Here is a 19773-nt window from a genome sequence, read left to right on the forward strand (position 1 = left end):
AAAAGTTCTCAAATGTGCAAATAACTTTTTTTTCCCTTTAAAAAACCTTCTGAATTAACTTGGCAGAAGACTGCACGAACCTGATAGCTTTGAGATTCCTCCCAACTTCTCTTTAGAATTCCCTCAAAGATAAACATGAAGATTAGAAGTGGAAACTAAGTCTAAGAAGACAATATGCAAAAGACAAGCCTGATTCTCCACTACCACTCCAAGGGTTGTATTGAGGAGCACATTTTTGGATAGAAAGTCACACGCCCCACAGCCAGAGCCAGAATAGGACAGATGCTCCCCAAGGAGACTGGACAAGCTTCTGGCTCACCATTCTGTTGTTGTGATACACCAGCTTGGCATTAGCAAGCAAAACAGATACACTCTCCAAATGTTGAACTGGGAAAAGCCACACTTCTGCCTTCCACCTACCAGTGTCTCCTTTTTATTTTCATCAATTTTTTCGGCTGTTCATCTATGACCAGAGTGGTGGTAAAAGGTGGGGTGGAGAGAAGGGACCAAGGGGCAGGACGTATGGGAGATACAGTTTCAGCTCCCACTGGAAGAAGCCATTTTCAGATAAAGGGGCCTGGTTTTCTGAGAAGAAAAGGGGATAGGGTTAGGCTGCTAAAACCTGACTGGAGTCCGGGAGACGTGCCTTAGATGAGTACTAGACTTTATAAACTGAGCTGGGTTCTACACATTAATTATATTCTCCGACCTGGGCCAGTGTCCAGGCCCCTGTTCCCGGGCGAGTACATCCTTCTCCGGGCACTGTGAGCTGAACTCTTCTCCAGAGTTGACAGGAACTGCCTCATGCCCAAGTGCAGGGGAAGATAAGCCCTTACCCCAGAGATGATGTTCAGCCAGTGACTGGCAGTACGCAAAAGGCTAGAGCCTTTTTCTACGTGGGACAGTGCTGTGTGGCAATGCTGCCCATGGGTTCAAGTTGAGACTAGACTTCAGTTGAACCCATGGATTCACCTTGCTTCTTCCTCAGCCCCAGCATGGGTCCCTTCCCACCTTGTAGGCCATGTGTCTCCTGCAGGAGTTGTCACTAAATCACTGCACAACAGTCCCCATCTCAGTCTCTGTTTCTAAGGGACACAAAACCTCACTCTACTAAACTAATTAATAGTAGTTCTAGCTAGGTACACTGAATATCTTGTAAGTAAAGGTGATACAAAAACCCTTACATGGGTAGTTTTTTCTTGTTTTATAGAATTCAATTCAAAAAAAAAAAAATGCAGAGCCAGTATATTTTGTGGCTCTTGAAACGCATTGCCAAATTATTTTTGATGAGGTTTGTCCCAATTGTACTACCTCCAGCAATGTTTCAGAGTGGAATTAACAACAAAAGCAGCCAGCCCTGGAAACCAGGATTATTCCAAACTATAAAGGTTATCTTACTGCTGCTGTTATTTGTGTATCTCAGATTGCCAATGGGGTTGAATATCTCCCCGTATTTGTTTACTAATGGTTGATCTTCCTTAGGGGAATTTCGAATCTAAGAAGAAAATTCCATGCCAGCTTTCCACAAGTTTTGATGCTACGAGATTAATGTCATTGTGTGTGAGGGCTTTTCAGTTCCGTGTAAGACAATTCCAAGTTTAGAAACTGGGCAAAATCATCAGGACTGTTTTTCCTGTGTAGAAAGGTTAAAGTAAAGCAGATGTGAAACTGGCCTCAAATCTTTTTCTCATGCGGTATTATTTGTCAGGGATGTTAACTCTTGAAACTACACACAAAAGAATACTGAAGAAATAATTTGATGGTCATTAAAATTACCTTTCATGTCATTTTATTAATAAAACATACTTAATAGCATAAGCATAATTATAGTGAATGACCTCATTGGCCTTACTCTCTCAGCTTCCATGGCAAACCTCCTTGTTTTCCTTGTCCTGTGTCACCCCTTTTCTTCTTTTCCAGTGCCCTGAATGTGGGTGTTCCCACACTTTTCTGTTTTGGGGCCTTTTGTTGTCCCCGCTTTACATTTTCCCTTGGTGGTTTATTTACAGTGCGAAACTAAACTACCTGAGGTGATTTTTTCCAGACCTTTCCATGCCACTCATGAGTGTGAAATGCCTGAGGGTTCCCCACAAATTCAGCAGTGCTCCCACACAGACAGATAACCTCACAATAAGGACACACTCTCATCAGAAAGTGCTGCTCGCTAGGAAATGCCACAGAGATGAAATGAATGTTTCTACACAATTCCTACACCACCACCTGACCACTGACCCGGTGCGTAAAGACAGCTTGTTCTGTATGGGTCCCATGCTTGTTATGGGCATAAAATGAAAGTTGTTGGACAAATTAGGCCCAAGACTATATGTTTCTAGCCTGTGTCAGAACTGTAAATTACTATTTACCAATATCTAAAACCTGGGACATTTTATATCCAATTTCTAGCATATCTTTTAAAAAAGGCTGATTCGAAGGGGCACATGTACCCCAATGTTTATAGGAGCACTATCATCAATAGCCAAATTATGGAAAGAGCCCAAATGTCCGTTGACTGATGAATGAATAAAGAAGATGTGGTGTGTGTATATATATATATATATATATATATATATATATATATATATATATATAGGAATATTACTCGGGGATGAAAAAGAATGAAATCTTGCCATTTGCAACAACGTGGATGGAAATGGAGAGTATTATGCTAAGCAAAATCAGTCAGTCAGAGAAAGACAGATATCATATGATTTCACTCATATGTTGAATTTGAGAAATTCAACAGATGAACATAGGGGAAGGGAAGGAAAAATAAGATAAAAACAGAGAGGGAGGTGAATCATAAGAGACTCTTAAATACAGAGAACAAATGAGGGTTGATGGGGGGGGTGGGTTAAATGGGTGACGGGCATTATGGAGGGCACTTTTCGGGATGAGCCTTGGGTGTTACATGTAAGAAATGACTCACTGGGTTCTGCTTCTGAAGCCAAGACTACACTGTATGTTAACTAACTTGAAAAAAATAAACCAGATATAACAATATTGGCTCAAAATTTCTACATGAGAAGAGTCTATAAAAGCCTGGTAATGGCTCCCTCGCTTTAAAATTTTTTTTTATGTTTCTTTATTTGAGAGAGAGAGAGAGAGAGAGAGAGAGAGAGAGCACACATGAGTGGGGAAGGGGCAGAGAAAGAGGGAGACACAGAATCCGAAGCAGGCTCCAGGCTCTGAGCTGTCAGCACAGAGCCCAATGTGGGGCTTGGACCCACGATCTGTGAGATCATGACCTGAGCCGAAGTCGGATGCACAACCGACTGAGCCACCCAGGCATCCCATGACTCCCCTGCTCTAAATGAAGCATGGACCTCCAGTTTACCACAGTCCCCTTGGCACCCCATTGCCTTAAACCTCCTCTTATTTCTTTGCCTCTTTTCTTGATACCCTTCTCTCCCTCCCTCCACTTCTATATATGCTCTTTCCTCGCCCGAGATTCTCTCTGCACATGCACCTATCAACTTACTCCTCTGTGTGGCACATCCTATTCAGTTTTAGAACTCTATTTGATGTCGCCTCTTCTGTATACCTTTTCCTGACTGTCCACTAGCACCACTACCTAGTTAATCATTAGCTCCTGTCCATTTATTCTGTGACATGTAAAAACCCAAATGTATTTATCTATAAATACAGGGCAAGCAAGTCATATCGAGAAACCAGCATGCAACAGACAGTCTGCGAGGGGCTGCATGTATACAATAAAATATATATATATACATGATCCAGGAAGCATGGAGTGCAGTTTGCAGAAACTGCTTGGGTAAAGCATTGAGGAGGGTGTTGTGCAGAATAGAGGCAAGGCTACTCCATTTTGAAGCAAGCTTTCTAGAGTAAGTAAGTGGCTTACTTGATCTGACATTTGAAGGACAAGGAGGAATTAGCTTAGCTAATAAGTTGAGGAAAAGTGAATTTTAGGAAAGGAAGGCATAATCTGAGAAGACACAGAAGCATAAAATACACAGTGTAGACAGGGAATTGCAACCAGCTTTCTATTGCCACAGATAAAAAAAAAGTGCATTCCCTGACATAGCAAAATATGAGGCAAGAATCATTTTAACCTACTCCCTTTATTTGAGCCACAGTTTCCTTTCACTCCATTTAAAAAAAATTTTTTTTTAACATTTATTTATTTTTGAGACAGAGAGAGACAGAGCATGAACGGGGGAGGGTCAGAGAGAGAGGAAGACACAGAATCTGAAACAGGCTCCAGGCTCTGAGCAGTCAGCACAGAGCCCGACGTGGGGCTCGAACCCACGGACAGTGAGATTGTGACCTGAGCCAAAGTCGGACACTTAACCGACTGAGCCACCCAGGCGCCCCTTCACTCCATGTTAAATGGTAGAATTAATTAAATATCACAACTAAAATAAATAAAAGCAGCTGTATTTTAGGAGAAAATGTTAATTTTAACTTGAGGCCTACATTTTTCTTCTTAGTTGTGTGATTTTATGTGCATATCGGGCCTGCACTTGAGCTTTCTTTGGAAACAAGAGTTTGGAAGCAAGAACGCGACATAGGCCATTTTTAACATCAAGGCTATCATGCTACTTTGTTTTCATAGCCAGAAATATAAAAATTAAAGAAATATGTTTCACAAATAGAATCAATGAAAATTGGGTAAGGGCATGCAAGGCCTGCTCACTTATTTTGGGTAAAATAAGAATATTTTATCTAAAAGTTTTCCAAATTATTTTCTGGAAGTTAGAGCTAGATCAAATTTGATTCCCCAAATCTCCTCCTGGGGATCGTTTGGCAAAGACAGTATGTTAGTGAGTAAAAATTTCCTTTTAAACTTCCAAATGGAATTTTCTGCCACAATATCAGGAAAATATTACCTGAATTTATCTTGTAGGCAGACTAAATGACATTTTACATTTTTTTCTTTGAAATCACTTTGAAGAATTAAGTCAGAAAAGAGGAGAACATTCTTTTAACAATTTACTCTCCTATAGCTGGATTTTGGTTATAACTGCCTAAAGTATACTTAAAACACATTAATATTGGTGTTTACCTCTTAAAATGTCAGGTTCTATATACAAAATTCCAAATATATCTGCCAAATATGCCAAGCACCAATGAAAGTTATTACTTTCGAATGTTTTAAGTAATTGGTAGTTTCCTTGATGTTCTAAAAATAAGGCCCCTACATCCTTCAGCCAAATATATTTCCTTTTGATAACTAATAAACTTCAGGATGGAACATAAGAACTTTGCCATGAGCATTCAAATAATCATAAAGTAAAACATACACTCTAGTACTTTTCATGGGGTTGACCACCTTGATAGCGATATGAATAATTCTCATAGATTGCTGGGCATAGTTTTAGGTGCTTAGCAGTGAATAATTCTGATTTTTCCCCCCCTAAGGAATTCCTCACTGTGAGTCCTGTGTTACTGGAGTAAGATCAATGCGCATTCCTGTCAATTTTTTTAAAGCTCACTTGTTCAGAAGAATTTTGACAGGCCTTCAAAGATATTATTAGGTTTAGTTGTATCCCAAAAGGTTTGAGAAACAGTTTTTTCTTCCATACCACCTTGAACCATAAGTCATGCATCCACACATGGTACAGCCCAGAGTTCTTAGGGGCAGTCACAAGATCCATGAACTAATGGTAAGAAAAGGCAATGATTTGATCTTTGGCAAAGTTCAATGTGTGATATTATCAGGAAAGACATTCTAAGGCCTGAGTATAGAAAGGAACATTCTGGAAAAGTTTCAAAATATCCTCTCAGATAAACATTTGGCAGCATTCAGAAAGCATAATTCTCAGAGAATTTCTCCAGCATTGTGTAGTTTGGTCCTCGAGTGATTAAAAGGGCTGATTTAGGGACACTGCGTGGCTTAGTTGGTTAAGTGTCTGACTCTTGATTTTAACTCAGGTCATGATCTCATGGTTTGTGAGATTGAGTCCTGTGTTGGGCTCTGTGCTGACAGTGTGGAGCCTGCTTGGGATTCTCTCTCTCCCTCTCTCTCTCTCTGCCCCTCCCCTGCTCATGCTATCTTTCTCGTTCTCAAAATAAATAAATAAACATTTTTTTAAAAATAAAAGGGCTTAAAAAAAAATAATAAAATAAAATAAAATAAAAGGGCTAATTTATATAAAGTCTTCATGGTTATTACAATTTGTTCTTAAAATGTTCTAGTATTACTTAATATTACATGCTGCAGAGTTGCGCTCTAAAAAAAAAAAAAAAAAAGGCACCCATATAGAAATACGGTTTGTACGAATTTGATTTAAATGTCATTAAAGCTGAGACAGGTGCTATATGGTTCCTTTGAGTTGTGTTGTTAGACATAAAACACACTGAGGAAGTTACACGTTTATTTGCAATAAACCTAGATTTAGCCTTGATATATAAGTGAGCCTCATCAGATCTGTGTTTTGGTGGACATCTTCAGCTCCCTTATACAAAAAAAAATTTTTTAATGAAGAGTGTTTTCAAGACTGCCAAACTGATTCAGAAATGTAAAGTGTTGCTGATAGCAGAAGATGACTGCCTAGTCTCCCCTCATACCTGAGCCCAATAAACAAAATATTTGTTCATTCTGTGCATACATTTATGTCAACGACCTAAAACATACCATCTTTTAATGGAGACTGAGGTAAGATTTAAAATATTTTCACGATTCTCTGATTTCTTCTTTGCTGTTAGAATAAACTCCATTGTCAAACAATACAGAGATACATAAAGAGAAGAGTCATTCCCATAGTGTCCTTACAAACCCATCTCTCTGATGTAAATCAAGCTATATATCCACCCTATTCTTCATGCTCCCACAAACATATAGTCATATTTATGTTAACACACAAACATGTAAGGTTTTTATTTTATAATAGTATTCTTTGCACATTTTTTTTTGCAACTTACTTTATCACTTAATGGCTGGTCCAGCCACAGACATATAATTCATTTTAAGGAACACCGAAAACAGATTCTGATTGAATTTGCATCAAGATGTATTAAAGTGGAGAAAGAGGGGCGCCTGGGTGGCGCAGTCGGTTAAGCGTCCGACTTCAGCCAGGTCACGATCTCGCGGTCCGGGAGTTCGAGCCCCGCGTCAGGCTCTGGGCTGATGGCTCAGAGCCTGGAGCCTGTTTCCGATTCTGTGTCTCCCTCTCTCTCTGCCCCTCCCCCGTTCATGCTCTGTCTCTCTCTGTCGCAAAAATAAATAAATGTTGAAAAAAAATTAAAAAAAAAAATAAAGTGGAGAAAGAATTTTTAATTATATTATGTTTTTATTTAGTAACATGGCATAAGTTTTCATTTATTGAGATTTTATGTCTTTCAAGAGAAAAAGTTCTTCATATAGTTATAATTTTTATTATTTTCATTATGATATTTGTTAACTTCATTTTTGTTTTTGTTTTTGCTATCGTGAAAAGGTGGGTTTTAGTTTTCATTTGTATTTAACTGGTTATCACTAGTATGGTGAATTGTATTAATGATCATTATCTACTCCCTCTATGGTAAGAGGATTATACATCCATGCTTGTTGAATATAATTTGCAATACCTTCTTAGAGAGGAAGCATACTTCCTTTCCCAATTGGGCTGGCCATATGACTTCCTTTGGCCAATGAATATGAGTGAATATGACATAAACACACCCAAACAGGAGCTCTAAATTCAATTGTGAGATTTCACTTAGCCTTTTGAGTTTCTGCTTTTTGACATAAAAATGAGCAGGTAGGAGCTGCTCCTTCAGCCTAGCTCCTGGAATGAGAATACTTGTGAAGCAGACCTGCAACCAACCCATACCTTAGAGAAGAATATCAGCCAACTGTCAAGAACTTGAAAGGTCTCATATTTTACCCCACTTTGAAGCTAAGGACTTAACTTGCCAGTTTCATGGATACTGAAGGAAGAACTTACTCCTGGGTCAGAGACAAAAACTATCACAACAAAAGCAGCATCGAGAATGTCAACATGATTGTGTGGCTTTCCTGAGTTTCTGTTCCCACACTGGTGATGTGAAGGGGCTCAGATGGATACCTGAACAAAGAGTAGGTTGCATTACAGGAGAGGAACATGGAACTTTAAACCCCATCGTTTCATAGCAAGCAGTGATCAAGCTTGCTCTTTGTCCTAGAGGTAGAAATTATGTCCTCCCTCAAGGTTGCTCATTGCAAACACACCTGAGAAATGGCTGGGTAAAAAAATGATTAAGGTCTTAAAGGCTTAGCAGACCCAACAGGACATGTAGAAACATGAGACTCATGAAACAGTGTCTACCAACACCAACCCTCAGCCCCCAGGTAATGAAATTGAGAAATAAATGTTTGCTATTGAGAAATAAATGAAATTGAGAAATAAAACTGCCATATTAGGCTTGTTTTGTTACACAGCAAAGTTAACCAACACAAAAAGTACAGAGACAAGGCACTGATGTTTGTATATTTGTCTTATATCCTGCCACCTTACCTAATTCTCTTACTTAAAAAATAATTTACTAAAGTTTCTTGGATTTTCTAGGTATAATATCTTCTGCAAGTAAAGTGATTTCTCCCTTTTTTCATCCAGTGTTTATACTGATTATTATTGATTATTTTGTTTTCTTACCTTCCATATTAGCCTAAATCTCCAAAATAGTTTTGAATAACAATAATAGTAAATATGCCATTAATTAAGATATTGTCTCTTAGTTCCAGACCTACCCTTTGATATTTCACTTCTGATGCCAGAACCAGAACTCTGCAAACCATGTTTTTGCTTCTCATAGTGCTCCATGGTAAACTGCTGACAGGGATACTGCTGGGAGATCCCAGGCTGCAGAAGGAAGACTTGTTCTTTCTTATTTTTTTCTGAGGGATTCTTATTTGTTCCCAGTTCTCATGAGTGTCATCTCACCAATGCCTCTTCATCTTGGCAGCAGCATTTCCATCCAATAGCAGTAGGAGAATTCCATAAATGGTTTTCCAGTATGTACAGAAGCCATCCCATTGCGCTCCCCTTCCCTTACTCAGAGATGCCAGGGGTCTGAGTTTCATTTTCACAAGGGCCCTTCTCTAAACTTCTAAGTTTTAATAAATCCAATCTCTCTTCTTGATCCCACCCAATCATAGGATGGTGGCTACTTTCTGCAATTACTACCTCTGTGATTCCAAGTTCTCTCTCTTTTTTTAAACTTTTTTTACTTTGTGAATAATTTGACACTTAGTGAATAATTCCTTATGTTAAATTCTCTCTGCTAAAATAACTGGTGTTATTTCTTCCTTCTGATTGACCCCTGATTGTTAAGTAGGTAGGTATTCCTATTTATTTTCTGATTTTAATGATGATAACTTTAACCATTCACTTTTTAGTATGTGGTTGCTGGGTTTTGGTTAACTGCTGTTGAAGTTTGTCAAATGTGTTTATTATATATTGACAAATACATTTTTTCTTTGTTAATGTACTAAGCTAGGTATTTTTCATAATGTTGAATCACCTTTACATTTATGGAATAAATAGCTAATAGTTAACACTTTTGTAGCACTACATATGCTCTAAGAACTACATATATATTAATTCACTTAATAAACCTACTTGATTATGGCTTATAATGACATTGCCAAATCTGATTGCCAAGTGTTTATTTAGAACTTATATTCATAGCTGAAATTGAATAATAGAATTTTATATCATGTATTGCTTTACTTGTTTCCTACTATCTTATTGTCTCTATTAAACTCAAAGATCCTTGAATATCAGTGCTTTACCAATATTTTTCTCCTACTCAGTCAATATCACAATACCTTGTAAGACCATATGATTGATAATTATTGACATAAGGTATGGGCACCTGGTTTGCTCAGTCAGTTAAGCATCCAACTTCAGGTCAGGTTGTGATCTCATGGTTTGTGGGTTTGGGTCCCACTTTGGGTTCTGTTCTGGCAGCTCAGAGCCTGGAGTCAGCTTTGGATTCTGTGTCTCCCTCTCTCTCTGCTCCTCCCCCACTCATACTCTATCTTTCTCTCTCACAAAAATAAATAAACATTAAGAAAAATGTAATAGATCTTAAAGTAAGTCTACTTTTTGAAAAATTAGCATTTCTTCTGTAATAAGTTTTAATTTTACATCTTCAATATAAGAAATTAAAATATATAACAATAGATACATTTAATATTATTTCAACTAGATCTCTCAGGGCCTATGTGTTCATTTCAGAACGCTGAAATTTTGTAAATTGCTGCTGATGCTCTCTCCTTAAACATGCTTTCATAGAGTTTTTAAATTTTCCAACCCTTAATTAATAGCAATAATTACTTTTGCATATTTTTGGGGTACTGTGTTACGTTTTGTAAGGTAGATTGTCTCAGCATTATTTCTTTTCTCAGAGGATTAAAGACAAATTAGTAAAATATATGCATCAAGGATTCTTAATGTATGAAACTGTTTTCAACAAAATACTTTTTGTTTAGGTTAAAATTGGATTTCCATGGTTTGAGGCTTCAGGGCTTCTCCCACTTTGCTCCCATAGATTGAAGACTTGAACTAGTCATTAAAGTTTATCATGTTGCCCTTTTAAGGTACTAGCTAAAGGATTTGGCAACTATTTTCTATGATTTAGCTTTACTTGATTTTTCTCCTTCAAAGCATGTTAATATGTCTTTGTGATTAAGTTAAAAGACAAGCCATGCTATGTTTTATTTGTGTCTTTTTTTTACATTAAAAATTTTTTTAATATTTATTTTTGAGAGAGAGAGAGCATGAGTGGGGGAGGAGCAGAGAGAGAGAGGGAGACATAGAATCTGAAACAGGTACCACGCTCTGAACTGTCAGCACAGAGCCCCATGTGGGGCCTGAACTCAGGAACAACAAGATCATGACCTAGGCTGAAGTCAGATGCTTAACCAACTGAGCCACCCAGGTACCCCAATTTGTGTCTTTTTTAAATTGCATTTTAAGGATCTTCTATGTGCACAGCACAATACTGGGAGATAGATAAGTACAAATGTATTCTGTACCACCAAGGATCTTGAAATTTAAGGGAGTGACCAAATGCTGACTCAAATTTTATATTCAAATAATAGTGTAGGGCAAACGTTTTTCAATCCCAATAGCAATAGGAAAAACAACATATCAAAATTAGACAAGCATGTTGCTGAGGTGGCACTCTGAGGGTCTTTTCCCTATTTGTTTTTGTTTTAATTCTAGGTTCTAATTTTATGTGATTTGGTAGGTAATGATTGGGGATTTATAATCACAGTCATGAAGAATCTTTTTCTCACATTGTCATGTCATGTTTGGGAGCAGTAATGTAAATGATTGTAATCAGAATTTTTGTTACTACTATTTTCTCTTTTTACCTTCCCTACTATTCTAAATTTTTGCATTCTAATTTTGATTATAAGGAATGATTATTATGTATCCTTTTACTAAAATGCAGTTTTCTAAAGCTTGGACTGGACTTATTTGAGAAAATACTCTATTTTAATGTATTATGTGGCCTGAAAATGGCCTCAAATACTTCTTGTCAGTTTAATTCAGTTTAATTTGTTCAATTCAGTTTAATTGTTTACCTCAGCTTCTTTGGTATGTGTGTGTGTATGTGTTTATGTGGATCATATCCCTGATGATGGCAAAAACCTACACACAGTTCTGAAAACCACAGATACAGGGAACTATTTTGATGATATTCATCTAATTTTAAAAGTAAATTATGGCAGAGAACTATAGTTTGATCATATTAAGTATAGTCTACATTACTATCCTATATTTTTATCTCAGCTTTTCATTTACTTCTAAATATGAGATCCTTCTTTTCAAAGGTTTTCTGGGATTATGATTTAAAGACAAGGAAATAAGAAATACATATAGTTTATAGGGTGTTAAGTGACAGACATAGGAATCTACTTCAGGAAATTAAAATGGCAACTTGGGGGAATTAGTTTTTCTTTTAAATTAAGTTTATTAAGATATATAAATTGTCTCATTCACATCAATTACATGATATTTAAAAATATTAGAAAGCTTATAGTTTAAAATTTCACACTACTGACTCAGAGGTTTGTTCAAAGTTTTTCACCAACTGTTTGGAATGCCAACCAGACGATAAAGCATAAAATATACTAGCTATTTTTAATATGGTGTTAGCAGCCCCTTTATTATATTGCTTATTATACAGTTATTTTGTTTTTCTGATATTTTTTGTTTTTTTAATTGATTTTTGTTGCTTGGTTCTTTAAAAAATGTTGATGCTATTTTCATAGAGAAAAAAAAAAAAAGCATAGACCAAAGGAAGAAAGTGATGTTGAGCAAATGTTAATGGAAAATTACTTTCTTGGTTTTAAAATTGAAGTTGACACCTTTGAGTTGTCAAGATTTTTTTGGGGGGGTGTGTATTAGTTAATTCAAAATCTCTAAGATTTTAGGAAAATAATTGAAATCAGGAGATGGTCTTGAATGTGAAAAGACAAAAGATGGGGGAAAAGTGTAAAGAGTAGAAAGGAGAAACTTTGGCAAATGTCTTTGTTCCACAGCAACATCTTTTCTGTTTTGAAAATAAGTCTTTGCAGGTGTGTTTCCTATCTTATTTTCCTGCTCAAGGAAGAATGTTGATCACTTTCTGAATTTACCAGCAATTGGTGTGTGCTGAGGGCTCATTTATTTCTTACAAAATGTCGCTAACCCATTCCTGTCCTCTTAAATTTAAAACAGCTGCTACCCACTGGCAGGATCTAAATCTTAAAAGAGACAGACAGAATTCCACATTCTCTGTACGCCTGTATTACACTATTGTTAATAATAATCTCTGTCCGTCAAGGTGACAAGGGCACAATGTGCGTCTACGCACATAATTTCTTTGTACGTATATAAAAAGCTAAGGCTTTTATTTTGTTAATAAAAACTCATGATTTAATTAAAAAAGAAACCTCTGACTGTTGCTGCCATTGGAAGCACTATAATTTAGTTTGCTTAAAACACTGCATCATTCAATTGCTGTTTCCTTTCTCTACAGTTATATTTTTTTTAATATTCTCTGTGAACTAGAATAGCTGATTTACTGAGCAAAAATAGCAGAAGGGTCCAAGCTAAATGTTAAAAGGTAAAGCAAATTTGGAAAAAGGGACATATTTTTAATTTTAAATTTATAAATTTATAATTTTATTTTCAGAATACATTTCATCATTTAGAATTTACACTCTTCTCAACATTTATTTTGCAAAGAAGACAGTTCCAACGTTTCCAATGAATGCTTCACTGTTTAAAATATGAATTTTGACATAATCATAAATACCTGGATTTTCAAAGATAACACTGCTTTTTCTTGTTCATTTTTTTTACTTGCTTTTACATTGCTACCTTACCAAAAAAGAAATACTTTTGTGTTTTTCTCTTAGATTTTTCCTGCAGCACAACTTCAATTTCCATAAACATAGATTCATCTGTTTTGAAAAATGCTAAAGCTTATTTTCATGCATAATATAAATCACTGAAAGAGACAGTAAAGAATTCAAAAAGTACTTCATGTTCTACCAGAGTGAAATCCAAATCATTCTTCTCCACAGTGGATTCATGGCTTCCTGCAAGATAAGATCTCGTCCTGGTAAGGACTTCATCTCTAAAGAAAAGAGAACATGATTTCTCAAGGGAACTCCAGTATCATAATTCATAAAATCAAATATATCAATAAGCACAGCTCTTCTTTTAAAATAGTCATCCAAGTCTCTGGAAACTAGAGTCTAGTGCATTGGTGTTAAATTGTAATATGCTATAACAATGTAAATATGTAAAAGAGAACACAGTTAATTATTAAAAAGTTTTCATTCTCATGAATAAAATTAAAATGCCCAGTAATCCTTAATTAATACATTTAGAATCCCTTCCTTAGTGATGAGAATTAACTTTGCAATTTAATTTGACATTTTGCAGTGTGAAAAAGAAAGATAAAAAATAAGCCTCTTGGGAAAGGGAGGAAAATTTCCAGTCTCTAACTAACCAATCCAATTTAATCAGGCCTCTCTCCCCACCTCTTTCTTTCTCTGTCTTTTTTTTCCCCTGAAATAATTGATATTTCTACCCCTAGTCTCTCCCAGTCCTCTCTCTCTCTCTCTCTCTCTCTCTCTATATATATATATATATATATATATATATATATATACAGAACTAACTTTAAAGATCTGAGGTTTGGATTTCATTTCATCTTAAAGTATTTGCCTGGATTTGTTGCCAGTCAACATGGTAGTCCAGAATCTTAAAAAGATTAAAAAAATATATAGACTATGTTAAAGGAGATACATGACACTCTAGATATACGAAACCATGAACCAAATACAGCAAAAATTTCCAAATGTTGAATACTTTTTACAGTGCCCATCTGATCTTGGTATATATTATTCATGTATTCACCAAAAATGTATTGCAAATCTATAATCCATGATGGCACAGGGCCCAGGATTCAGTCCCTGCCTAGAGAAGTTCATAATTTAGTAAAAGAGTCAGGTAGGTAAACAAATAAGTTTCAGTATTAGATGGCAAATTCTTATATAAACAGTTATATGGTACTGTGGGGAGAAACATGAAGACTTCCCAGAGGAGGTGACATCTGACCCAGGGCAGAACAGAAGGATAAGCAGAAGGTGGGAAATTTATCCTTGGCAGAGAGAAGCTCCATATGCAAAGAAGTGGGTAATGGGGAATGAGGGGATATAAATGAATAAAGTTATCTGAAGGACAGAGTCCATGGTGACAGAGGAAGTTGGGGAGAGAGAAATGAATTAGAGCCAATCCATGAAAGCCTTTGTATGCCTCACTGAGGAGATACTACTTTAGATTGTAGGCAAAGGACTGTAAGCAGAGAAATGACATAATCAGCTCTAAGATTATCAGAAGTCAGACTCCCTGAGAAATAGTCACAGAAGCCCTGAGATGTGCATGCAGCAACTCATATAGGGAATAGTTTTGGGAACAGTACTTCTAAGAGAGTGAGGGGAAGGAGGGCTGGGAAGAGGGGAAGTTGGGCCTTAAAGCAGATACATCAGAGGCTGTAGCTGATCCCTTGTAGCTCTTGAGCCACAATGGCTGTTCAGAGTTGTCCTACCTTGAAGCCAGGCCACTAGGCCTCTTACCCACACTGAAAATGACTGGATGTGGGCTGTCTCCAGAGATAAGGGGTAGCCTTGGGCATGGCTGATTCCCGCAGATGGGAGAATGCCTGGAGAGGGACACAGCTGTGAACTATCACCAACCAACACGTCCAGAAGCTGGAACAAATGTCTCCATCCAGGGATCTGAAGAGGTGGGGGGATCTGAGCAATGTGTCACAGAAGCCACTGCAGAGGTTTTACGTTTTTGTTGGTGGTGGTGGTGGTGGTGGTGGAGGTTTATTTTTTTAGCCTAAATCTGACCATACTGAGAAGGATGATCTCAAGTGAGGAAAGATTAGTTAGAAAGAGATCAGATGGGATTTTGTGGGGAAAAAAAAAAAAAAAAAGATGCCAAAGATGATGCCAAAGGTACTATGGTAATTCAGTTGGGGAAAGATAATTGTAACATAAATGGTGCTTGAACAACTGGCTATTAATATGGGAAAAGAAAAAGAAACTCAACTCTTGCTTCACACTATACAACAATCTAATTCTAAATGGATCATATTCTTAAATGTGAAAGCTAAGCTACAAAACCTGTGGAAGAAATCAAAAGAGAAATTCTTTGTGACCTTGGGTGAGTCCAACCTTTCTTAGATAGAACACTAGAAAATAAACAACAAAGGAACTGAAAGATTGACAATGCCAAATGTTGGTGAGAATGTGAAGGAACTAGAACTTTCATACATTACTGATGAGAATGTAAATTTGTACAGCCACCTTGCACAGCAGTTTAAAATTTTCTTACAAAGTTAAGGATATACTAACCACAAAATCCAGTCCCACTACAAGGTATTTGTCCAAGACAAAAGAAAACGTAAGAGTTGTATTCCAAAGCTTATAGGTGTTTAATCTATAATAGACAAAACTGGAAACAACTCAAATGTGTGTCAATGGGTGAATGGATAACATAGATTATAATATATCCAGAATATTGTATAATATACAGCAATAAAAAAGGGTTTGAACTACTGATACAACAATGTGGGTAAATCTCATAGACATTTCACTAGGTAAAAGATGCCAGACACAAAACACTATATTATTCTATTTATACGAATCTATTTATATAAAGGCAAAAGAAACACTGCTACTAGGGACCAGAGGAGGGGAAGGGACTGACCACAAAGTAGCAAAAGGGAACTTCCTGGGTGATGAGAATATTCCATAATATATGTGTTTTAAAATTGTTTGGTGGGAACATGGCTTTATTTATTGGTTAAAATTCATTGAATTATATATTTGTTATTTGTGAAAATTTTAAAGTTTATTTATTTATTTATTTATTTATTTTGAGAGAGAGTATGTGTGCGCACATGCAAGTGGGGGAGGGGCAGAGAGAAAGAGAGAGAGAGAGAGAGAGAGAAAGAGAGAATCTCAAGAAGCTCTGCACCGTCAGCAGTGTGGAGCCCAATTCGGGGTTTGAACCCACAAACTGCAAGGTCATGAACTGAGTCAAAATCCAGAGTCAGACACTTAACTGACTGAACCACCAGGTGCCCCCATCCTGTTTCTCCTGACATCACCTCTCTGCTTTGTATTCACTCTAAAGTATAGCTTTGTAGTTCTAATCAGATAATAATTAGAGCACGAGAACTTACATATGGCAATAAACTATTGTTTAAATATAAGGTATTTTCCTGCACATATATCAGTTTTTGTCAATCCACAATTTTGTTCCCTGATATCTGAGTCAAAAGAGCTATCACATTTCTTTAATTTTTCTAAATTAAATCCAACCTGACTTAGTTTCCACACTAGAGAGTTCAAAAATGTTTTCTATCTATCTATCTATCTATCTATCTATCTATCTATCTATCTATCATCTATCTATCTTTCCTGGCTCCTATTCCTTCTCTTAGGGTTGTACATAAACCCAGAAATAATGGGGAAGAGCCTCAGCCCTTCAGTGCCTGGTAACTTCCAGTCCTGGTCATCCTGGCCCAAGGGTTTTCGTCATCCATTCACAGATATGAAGCCTCACGCCTCTGGATCACATTTAGCCTCAGGACCATCTGTATAGAATCCTAGGCTGGCATCTAGCTTCCCTGGCACACATACTCCCTAGGGCCCTGTGTACACGTGAGCCTCGGACAGAATCTACAACTGGTGTGAACCCCCTCTCAACAGCCCCCTTCCCCGGCCCCCAGCTGACAGTCTTCTCTCACCTTTGCAGTTGTTTTCCAAGTATGGATCCTGGACCAGCAGCAGCACCTGAGCACTGCTTTTTCATTTCAAAGTTTGTCAGGCCACTCTAATGTGCAGCCAAGGTTGAGAATCATTGTTCTAGATTTAAGAACAATGGTGATGACAGAGATATTGAGACTATGCATAATATAAATACATCTTAAGTATTTAAATGATTGAAATCTAGGAAAAGTAGGTTTTAAGTGAATTTAGAAATTAACACTTCAGTCTCTTAATTAGCTGAGAAAAGCTTCTTGGAAAAAGTGGGATTTGAGGAGTACAGGCTGCAGGATATTCTGGAGCTTCTCCTTCTTGCATGCTGGGGGATTACTGGAGCTAGGGTGCCATCTTGGACTGTGAGATGACTTTGGGAATGTGGGTCATGTATGACTGAGCAACAAGATGGAAAGAGCCTGAGTCCCTGGATAGGTGACATGGGCAAACTGGACCTGAATCACCTATGTCCAGACATTTTTATACAGGAGAGAAATAAACCAATCTAGTTCAAGCCTGTTATCTTGTGGCATTTTTTTTTTGTTTGTTTTTTGTTTTGTGATTTGCAACCAATGTCAATAGCAGTACCCACCACATGTCTAGGCAAGAGAATCTCACCAAAATAACAGACTAATGAAATACTCACATTCTATATAGCCTCAGAGTTTACTTTAAAGTGTAATGTAAAAATGACCGTGACTACCATTTGTGGTATAGAACAACACACGAACCTGATAATTAACACTCACTTCCCTCCTCCCATGTGTCACAAGAGAACTGAGAAGCCAAGGAAAGCAAGTTGCAGGCTAAGTGCGTGTTCTGCGAATCAGTCAGTACAACAGTCGCATATGCCTGGCCGTACTGTGAACTCTATTGCCTATTTTGCCCTCTATTTCTCTTAAGTATTTTTCTCTTTTGTTTAAATACCAAAAAGCAGTATCCTAATGCACAAAATACCAAAAAGCAATATCCCTAATGCACAAAAACACTTCTTCTCTAGAAGACATATATAAACATTGTGAAAAATCTATTTCTAAAGGAAAATGTGACTATTGACAATCATTTAGAGCATTACTGAATTTCTGGGCAAAGCTGTTCATTTTGCAGGTTTTATGATCTTTCTTAAGCTAGAGACTTAAATGATCAAGCCCTTCACTTTCAAGTTTCGTCATAAACTCAAGTGCCTTCAGGGGTAGGTTAAATAGTCCCCAAGGTGGGGTTATGGGAAAATGGGGAACATCTGCACCTCTGAACCAGGCAGCTTCACTCCAGTGATGAATGCCCTGGGTGACTGGGCAGCCGACATCATCAGAGCTTCTGACTTTTTGGAAGAAGTCAAATGCCTGCTTTTAAAATATGTCATCTCCTGGGGTGCCTGGGTGGCTCAGTCGGTCGAGCGTCCGACTTTGCCTCAGGTCATGATCTCCCAGGTCGTGAGTTCGAGTCCCGCGTCCAGCTCTGTGTTGACAGCTCAGAACCTGGAGCCTGCCTCGGATTCCATGTCTCTCTCTCTCTCTCTCTCTCTCTCTCTGCCCCTCCCCCACTCACACTCTGTCTCTCTCAAAAATAAATGAACGTTAAAAAATTAAAAAAAAATGTGTTATCTTCTTTCTGATAGTCCACTCAAAAATGTAAAAACACAAATCAAACACCTCTGTGAGCTGAGTACCATCTCCAATTTAATTGGAGTTTTCAAAATCAGATTTTAAAATATTACTCTGATTTGGCCTTAGTATAATTGCTTTAATTGGTTAAAAACTGCGTGACCCCAACATAAAGGGCAAATAATAAATGACAATTTGTCAAGTGGAGAAGAGACATGTTGAGTTAATTGCCCAGGGCACTATCATGTACCTTACAGCCAGATAGGACTTAACCAGGATAAAACTCAGAGATGGAGGTGGCTTTGTTTTCCCAGGCCAATGAGGTCTTGGGGACAACCACAAATTTTGGTGTCAACAGTGATGACTTTTGTCTCCTAGGTTGCTCCTACCTGTCACTCTGCCCTGGAGACGAAATATCTTCTCCAACTGAATTCAAGAAGTCTGTCAAATGTTTTTTTATGTGCCAGGAACTGCATGGGGCGCTAAGGACACAAAGTGGAGTAAATCATGCTCTGTCTTCAAAGAATTCACAGCTTTGTGGGGGAGAAAGAAGCATAAAGAGTTTTAATACAACGCACTATTTGTTATTAAATTGAAGATGCCATCAATTACAGGAGGCACCATTTGCTTTTGCACCTCTAAGAAAAAAATGAATTGTTGTAAAGATTAAAGGTTTTACAGAGAGTGCTGAGCCTTAGATCTAAGCAAGTGCTCAGTGAAGGTTGGCTATTATTACTAGCAGAGATAGTTAATGGTAGAACTTGAACTTGAAGAACGAGTAGGTCTTTTCTAAGAGATAAGGGAGAAAATAGATTCCAGGGAGGAAGAACAGTATATAAAAAGACCCAGAGGTCTGTTTCTGGAATATTCTGCCTGTTGTGCTGTAGTAGGTGAGGTTTTTTTTTC

This window comes from Puma concolor, chromosome B4 (genome assembly GCF_028749965.1).
Source record: "Puma concolor isolate L17-30 chromosome B4, mPumCon1.1.hap2, whole genome shotgun sequence".
Lineage (NCBI taxonomy): Eukaryota > Metazoa > Chordata > Mammalia > Carnivora > Felidae > Puma > Puma concolor.